The sequence below is a fragment of the Esox lucius genome, chromosome 19 (assembly GCF_011004845.1).
Source record: "Esox lucius isolate fEsoLuc1 chromosome 19, fEsoLuc1.pri, whole genome shotgun sequence".
NCBI lineage: Eukaryota > Metazoa > Chordata > Actinopteri > Esociformes > Esocidae > Esox > Esox lucius.
In genome coordinates, this window is record NC_047587.1 from 7,609,363 (window position 1) to 7,617,838 (window position 8,476).

Genomic DNA, 8,476 nt, shown 5'->3' on the forward strand with positions numbered 1-8,476 from the left:
GTGTTCCCAAAATAACATTCCCAGGATATTACAGTGTTGGTTGCCTTCGGTTTGGGCTGTGGATGCTAATACCGATCCGTTCTGCATTATCCTGTAGCTAATGCTGACGCGAGGGGGACGCTAATATTCTGTTGTTAACGGAAGGATGAGACCTGCCCGTGATGCGCGGTGCCGGGCTTTGAAACGCTGTTTACTTAGTCCTTGTGGGAGTGTGGCGCGTTGGCGAGCGGTGGACTTTGGTCGAACTCCCCTGTGTACGCGGAGGGCGGATGAGGAAGCACGGGCGACAGCCACTTTGGCTAGAGAAGCCAACAAACCCTTGGGTTTTGCCTGCTACTTGTCAGGACCTGCACATTAACATAGATGCAGCTTGTTAGTGACACAGCGGTCCCCCACCCGGGCATCCCCAGCCGATCGCGGCTCCGTCGAAAAAAAAATCCTCATTATAACCTTTCACCCCACTGTTGCCTACAATCATTTAGTCCAGTAGACACACACAATAGGAATTACCTCACCTTTTAGGGGGGGGGGAAGTCTTGCAAATTACCTGGCACTGGTAGATCTACTGTCGTGAAAGAAGTGTCCCCCAATAAATGCTGTTTCATCCCAGTGTGTGGGATACATTACGGCGCGTCCGCGTAACACCGTAACCTCTCCCCCCGGTCGGAGTGGAGGGATGATGCCTCATCGGCTTGTTATTGTGGCAGGGTAATGAGTTTTTCCCTTTTCTCCGCATCGCTCCTGTTGATTGCATTAACCAAAGTAAGCAGAGCGGAAACCACTGGGAGCTTTATGAATGACATCCTACAGATAGGAACGGATTAGGCCTCGCTCTCTCCCAGTAACAGCGCCAGGTGGCTTTTTTTTTTTTTTTCGCCCAGCAAAGGTGTTACACTTAATCCCATTACGTCACTGCTAAATCTTACAGACATCGAAATGATCACTGCCGCTCTCCCCTCCATCTCGCCTCCCGCCCTCCCCCTTCACAAACCTCCCCCCCTCCTGCTCACTTTCCATCCATTCTCTTTCCGAGTGATTGGAGGTGGCTTCACCTGAAAGGAGTCAAAATCTGCAGGCAGCTGCTGTTTTAGCCGGCACGCCGGCTCACCGCGAATGCCAATCTTGATCCAATTTCAGCTCGCCGGTGGCCCCTTATTCCCCCGGCCAATAATGTGTCTGCTGGAAAATCCCACGGCTACAAATCAAGTCTATAATCCTAGCAGGGACCTCGTGTCAATCTCGTCTTCCAAAACCATGCTTCAGGTTCCCCCCCCCTCTCTCTCTCCCTCTTTTTCTGTGTATTGCCACTTGGCCTCTGGGGACAGTCCTTAAGTCCCATGTCTTCTCAGAAGAATAGATCAGGGACCACAAAACATGACCCCCCCCCCCCACCCACCCCAGAACCGTGATATCCCAATATTGCGACCCTTGGGGCGTTAGACATAGGTGAGGATTAGGACTTTGCATAATAAGATTACACGCTGACTGGATGATATCAAGGGAAGATCTGTATGTGTCCGTCTGTCTCGCCGTCGCCTGCCCTCGGCTGAGTGATACACGTCGCGGGGGGGGGGGGGGTTGGGGGGACCTGAAGAGCCGCTGGAAATCAAATGGGATCGGCTTTTCCGAATTAGCTGGCCATTCCCAGCCGCTGGTACCCCACACACACTCAGTCAGGTTACACCCTCCACAGCTGTTTGTGTGTGTGTGTGTGTGTGTGGGGTCAGACCGGATTGGATGGGCAGTTCAGTTCATCAGTGTGGCCCACCATCACAGGTCCGAATGAAGACGAAATATCAGTGGTTATTACGGATGTTCTTTTTCCTTTGTTTTGCTTTGTGAGGCGGGTGACTTTGTTCTTCTCAGGAAGTTTCTGATTCTGCTTTACTGTCACACCCCGGGCTGTGGGAAACAGACCAAAACCTCCCCTTGCTGAGCTGATCAATAAACACAGGACCCCATATCGATCCGCCGTCCCCCACAAATGACCAACCAGGAGAGTGCGTTGACCTGCCGCCCAGGTTCTTCCACCACTGACACCAGACAAGGTAAACCTTCTTAAGCAGAAGGTCGAACACAGAGCAATCATTTGGTTGACTCCTTTTCTGAAACCGTTAGGGGTTGGCTCGTGTTTTTAATCTGATGTGTGCTCTGGTGCTAATAGGATCCAGGTTTGAATCGGTATGTGTGTTTTTGTAGAATCACAATCCAAATGGGTTCAATAACCCCCCCCCCCCCCCAAAAAAAAATCTCATTAGACATCTCATTTGTTCAGCAGAACATCCTTGATCTTCATCGCTGTCGAACGAGGTCCAAGAGGACCTGTCCTAAGATAATAGATGACAGGGCCGTGGCCTCGCAGAACCGCACCGTCATCTAGAGATCAGAACTTCAGCCTCCCGGGCCCGTCGCCACCCGTGTCAGAGGCAGTGATGGATAGCGATCAGTGGTAATCAGGCTCTTTGACCCTCAGATGGAAGTGGCTGTCTGATGTGGCAGTGAGGGAGAGGGCTGAAGAGTGATGCAGGCTGCCCCGCTTAAACCTGGGGAGTCTCTGACTCTCAGTCCCATTACGGTTCCGAATTAGTCAAACATGAGAGGAGAGGTCTGGGCTAAGCAGCTGAGCGGAGGCAGCGTAGATTACAGGAGCCCTCGACACCCTCTGGCGTATTAAACATGATAATGAAGCAGAGTGGGGGGGGGGGTTTCCCAGATGGACATCTGAAAGACACAGGAAAAGCTTAGTTAGCAACAGGAGGATCTTGTATGAGTTGTTATGTGATGTACTGTAATTCTGTTTGGTAAAACAGCCTTGTTCAAACCCTATCCGGTGTCTGTGAATGGACATATTCATAACTGTACACCAACAAATATTATCTCGGGATAAATACTTTTTAGAGCGTTTTTTTTTTTCTCTCCAGAATTGAAACAACTCATTAACATATTGACTTGCCTGGCAGATTTTTCTCATCTGGGTCGTTTTATTTTCCGCCATTATATAATAATAATTGCAATATTTAATTTGTAGAGCACCCTCGCATAAAGATTAGTAAATTCCACTCTGATCTGCCCCTGGGTAGTACAAGGTGGTACTCCCTTTAGGCCATCATTCAAGGCTGTGATGAGATGTTCCCATCCTGCAGGCCGGTTGGTCCAGGCATGTGATGTGGGATTAGGATGAGGCCCAGGCTTCCTGTGGTCTTCACACTATTGGTGTTTGGAAAGCTGTCAGGGGAGGTAAGCAGACTCTTGCCGGTTCCCTCAAGTCCCATGAGTGAAGTACACACTGCACAGTTCACCTGGCGGTTAGCCCAAGTGTTTATGCTTTAACGCTTAACAGAAGCCCTTTTCCCTCCAGGTCTGACATTTTGTTCTTTGTTTTATTGACACATGATATTGTAATGGTCGGATTTGAAATTGAAATAGCGGTTTTGTAATTCGGTAACATAACGTATGATTACGAGACACAGTTTGTCAATAAAACTGGTTGAATATGTGGGCTAATAATGTCCATTAATGCAATGGAATCCGGTCTAATGGTGGTTGAGATTGAAGCTGCTGACCTAATCAAGTCCTACAATATCCCTGGTGTCCAGATCTATTGTAAAGCGCAACCAAGTGTTCATTCCCCAATGCAAAGCCTTGTGAGAGTGAAATGAGCAAAGCCTTTCTCCTGAGAAAAGTCAGGCCACAATGGTTGAGATGACTGATCTACGGCGAAAGAATGTGATCATTACTCCCCCCTGAGAGGAGTGGCCACCCCTAAAACAATCCCCGGCTGGCTAATGGCTCCTGACGATTTCATTTGTTCAATGCCATAGAAAGGCCACCACAATAGGCACCATCTTGAGAAGGACCATCTGGGGGCCTTTTAGAACCTTTGAACAGCACAAAGCGTCACTGACCTAGAGACCTATCAATAAAAGACAATCCTTCCGAAGACAAATTGAAGACCAGAGGGGAATCTCTTGTCTTTCCGCCTGAAGCCGTCCATCGGGTTGTGTGGGTGACGCAGGCATCCTGAGAGTGCCTCGACTGTCCCACCCATCACTCAGAACCTCTCGCTCACGCATTGGACAGCCATTGTATGTTACTGTCACTGGTTGACAGGCGGCGGGCTGCGACACCACTTCCACTGTACAGGATGTGTTGAGATGCTGTGTCACTGCATTCTAGTTTCCTCCCAGGAAGTGAGGGCTGGCTGCATGTGCGAATGTTATGACTGCCCTGTTTGAGACTTCGTTCCCTCGGCTCAGATTCACGAGGAACCCACTTCCTTGCATGGTTGCCCTCTCCATTGCTCTTCTCTTTCTCCAGTGTACAGGAGAGTGTCTCTGGGTGCCATGACTGCCTCACTACGCCGTGAGATTGACCGATTCTGATCATAAGATGGGCTCCAGAGCTAGTCCACAGGGATGATGGTATTTGTTGTATAATTGTAATTATAAATCTATATTGTAATTCATGGCTCAATTCGAACTCTTAATTACCTTTTCTTTTCTTTTTTTCTGTAATCCGTAAAGGTCGTTGGTGATCGCCTGTCATATCTGTGACAATGCTAGTTGGCAACAGATGTTAATTTCTGGATCATTACTGTCCATGTCCCCTTGTTTCACCTGCTGGATGAGGCCTGGATGAACCCTCATGACAAACAGCTTAGTGTCTCCCATGCGGTGAGACAGACAATCTAACAGACTGTAATTACCACTCTGCTATGAGACTGATGGAGACCAGCCCCATCGCCTACCTTAGATATCATATTTTACTACCCACCAATTTATCCATCATGGCTGAAAGCATTCCTGGTCTCTATTGTTGTCAGGGATGAGACTGCTCAAGCAGACGGTGGGATTTCAATCTTCAGAAATTACACCATTTTAGGAGAAGGACAAATGAGTTGGAAGAGATGAAAGGGACAGTGGGCTTGCTTGTTGGTGGCACTTATTTCTTCACCTACAATGAGACCCGAAAGAATTTGGACAGTGACACGTTTTTCTTTGTTTTGGCTCTGTATTCCAGAATTTTGGATTTTAAATTATACAATGAGGTTAAAGTGCAGACTGACAGCTTTGAGGGAAGTATTTAGACAGATTCACATATTTGACACCATATATATAGCAAACAATAAGTACATAATCTTGTGACTCTACAAACCCTTTATTTGTATTCTGTTGTGTTTCTGATTCTGTGGCCAATAGAAATGAAAGGTAATTGTGCCATTTTGAGTCACTTTTATACAAGAATACCTGTAGATTATTTCCAAAACACATTGTTGGTGCTACAATTAGAAATAATCATGGCCTTGTCTGAGGTGGAATACGTTCCTAAACACACACTGATGTGGATGCTGCTGTTTACAAATAACCATGAAATCATCTGCACAATGATGAGTCGCATTGTTGAGAGGCTAGCTTGTACTGAGAGTAGGATATCTGTGCCTCTGTAAACTAGTTAAATTAACTATCTTTCTGACCTGCACCCTGGTCTTTCTGACCTGCACCCTGGTCTTTCTGACCTGCACCCTGGTCTTTCTGACCTGCACCCTGGTCTTTCTGACCTGCACCCTGGTCTTTCTGACCTGCACCCTGGTCTGCACCTTTTGCACACATAACTATTCACACTCCAGGTCATTTCCACTCACCTTGTAAACACTGAATCACACACACACTCCTTGGACACACACAGTTTATCTTCCTTCACAGTCACATTCTCACCCTGAACCTACACACACGCCCACACACACACACACACACACACACTAGTGACTTTCCATTTATTGATATCTGGTTTACTTCAGTATTCTTTATACTGTATTCATAACTGGTAATTTTACAGATTTGGACTTTCTCTATGTGAACAACTAGGTTCCCATTATTGTTGAGGAGCTGAGATAAGCATTTCAGTACACCTCCAAGAACACATGTGTATGTCAGAAAAACAGCGTTGTAATTTCCTGACTTTATAAACATTACTCATGATTCATTGAATCTCTCACACACACACAGAGGTAAAAACATAACTATGGATAATCCAAAACGTATTTTAAAAAACATTTTAACTAAATTGAACAGATGCAACTGAAAAAACAAAAGCGAACTATATGGAAAAATCGAATTTCAAGAAACTCACTGCCATCTAAAAAAACTGAATTGAATGCATAATAATTGATGGGGTGCATCAAGAGGGATGTCAGTTTTGATTCCATTACTCCTAGGGCCTTTGTTAAGTTCTAACGGATCACCAACTGTACCCAGTGTCAGGACATTTTATGCAAAAACCGGGTTCCCACTTCAATCCCAGACTTTGAAATTCAATGTTTTTCATCAGGTCCTACTGCATATAATTCAAAATATGTATGTTTTTACAACTGACATTATCCAGGATTCCACCACATTGGGTTTCCTGTGCATTCTCACAGACACGTAGGTTTACTGTATATGTTCTCACAGACACGTAGGTCTACTGTATAAGTTCTCACAGACACGTAGGTCTACTGTATAAGTTCTCACAGACACGTAGGTTTACTGTATAAGTTCTCACAGACACGTAGGTCTACTGTATAAGTTCTCACAGACACGTAGGTCTACTGTAAAAGTTCTCACAGAGACGTAGGTCTACAGTATAAGTTCTCACAGACACGTAGGTTTACTGTATATGTTCTCACAGACACGTAGGTCTACTGTATAAGTTCTCACAGACACGTAGGTCTACTGTATAAGTTCTCACAGACACGTAGGTTTACTGTATAAGTTCTCACAGACACGTAGGTCTACAGTAAAAGTTCTCACAGACACGCAGGTTTACTGTATATGTTCTCACAGACACGTAGGTCTACTGTATAAGTTCTCACAGACACGTAGGTCTACTGTATAAGTTCTCACAGACACGTAGGTCTACTGTATAAGTTCTCACAGACACGTAGGTCTACTGTATAAGTTCTCAGATATCTATTGGCCTTGTGACTGTGGCCGATTATTGAAACCTGCTTGTTAGCCGCTCGTCCGATTCTAACTGGCTATATTTATACTCTACCTCCTCCCCAGAGGTATGACCTTGTTACTGCCATAAACTGTGTCCCGTAAACACCCTGGGCCGTTTATTCTTGACACAGAGGACCAGTCGGGCTGATCTGAGGGGTCTATAGCTCATTAATAGTGCTCTGTGATGTGGCTGCCTTTTAATGACACCCCAGAGTATAAAGTGGCGTGAGGGGGTCACATTGTGTCCGTGTCTACCGGGACGCTGGAACAAGGTGGTGGAAGCTGGTGCACATCAGCAAGCAGATGGACGGCCATTGTGGAGGGTTTGATTGATTGCGGCTGGGGTCAAAGCCTAACCTCTTGGTTTCTATATAAAACATGGGGCAGGGCTGTGGGAGAGGACCGACTCTGCGTGGGTCAGACACTGTGTGTGTGAGGCAGTCCAATGTAGAGCTGTACGGTTTTTCCCGTGAAATTAATTCTCAAATGAGTATCTTGTATTTTGTGCATGCCTCGGTGTGTCTGTGTGTGTGAGACAGTGTCATAGGTCAAAGGTCAATTTGAGGGGGCTATGGAAATGTTTTTCCACCAAAACAACCGTCAGACACCTTTAGAGTGCTTGGTCAATGCCAGGGTATTGGTCGTTAGTGATCAGAACCCTGAAGCCATAAATTCTAAGTCGCTTTCTTCAGGGTAGTTACATGTTTTTCTTCATTAGCAGCTCTGGGATTTGAACTAGCAACCTTTCAGTTAACATCTCAATGCTCTAACCGCCAGGTGCTTGCATGCCTGTGTCATTTTGGCGTAACCTATTAGTGTGTTATGAGAGTGAAAAAGATATGTCTCGTGTGCCGACTGCTCTGTCTAATGAGTGGAGCAGGCCTGTCTCACCTGGGGACCCACCCCCGTTTGGTCACATTAAACCTGACCAGTGTGAAGACTCATCTCCTGGGGGAGCCTCTATCTCTGGGCTGTAGGACACCATTTGAAATGTGGGAAAGGAGGCGAGACGCAACAGGTGAGCCCCCTACATGCACACACACACACACACACACACTCTTGCACACTAACACAACAGTGACCAGCCCTGGGAGTTGCGTGGATGAGCATTTAAAGGGGAATTACCTTAATTCCGGGCGACAGGGCACCGGTGGCCCTGGCTGCTGATTGGCCCTGGCTGCTGATTGGCGCTGGCCCCTAGATGGACTAATGAGGGTGAGCTGTTGTCTGGAAATGTGGCTGCACTAATTTAAGGTGTTATTTGTGATACAATAGCTTGTTTTTGTTATTGTTATTGCATTGGAAAGGTGACGCTCCCAGGGATTTCGAAACATCTCTCTCGTCCTCCTGCTTCTCTTTCTGTGTATGTCCATCTCTGGGGTCACACCAGATGCCTATGGGCTGCCTCCATCATGTTACCATAAACAGTTCTCACAGTCTTATACCCTATTTTAAGTCTATTTTAAGGCAATTGATTGATTTTTATATGTATTTTC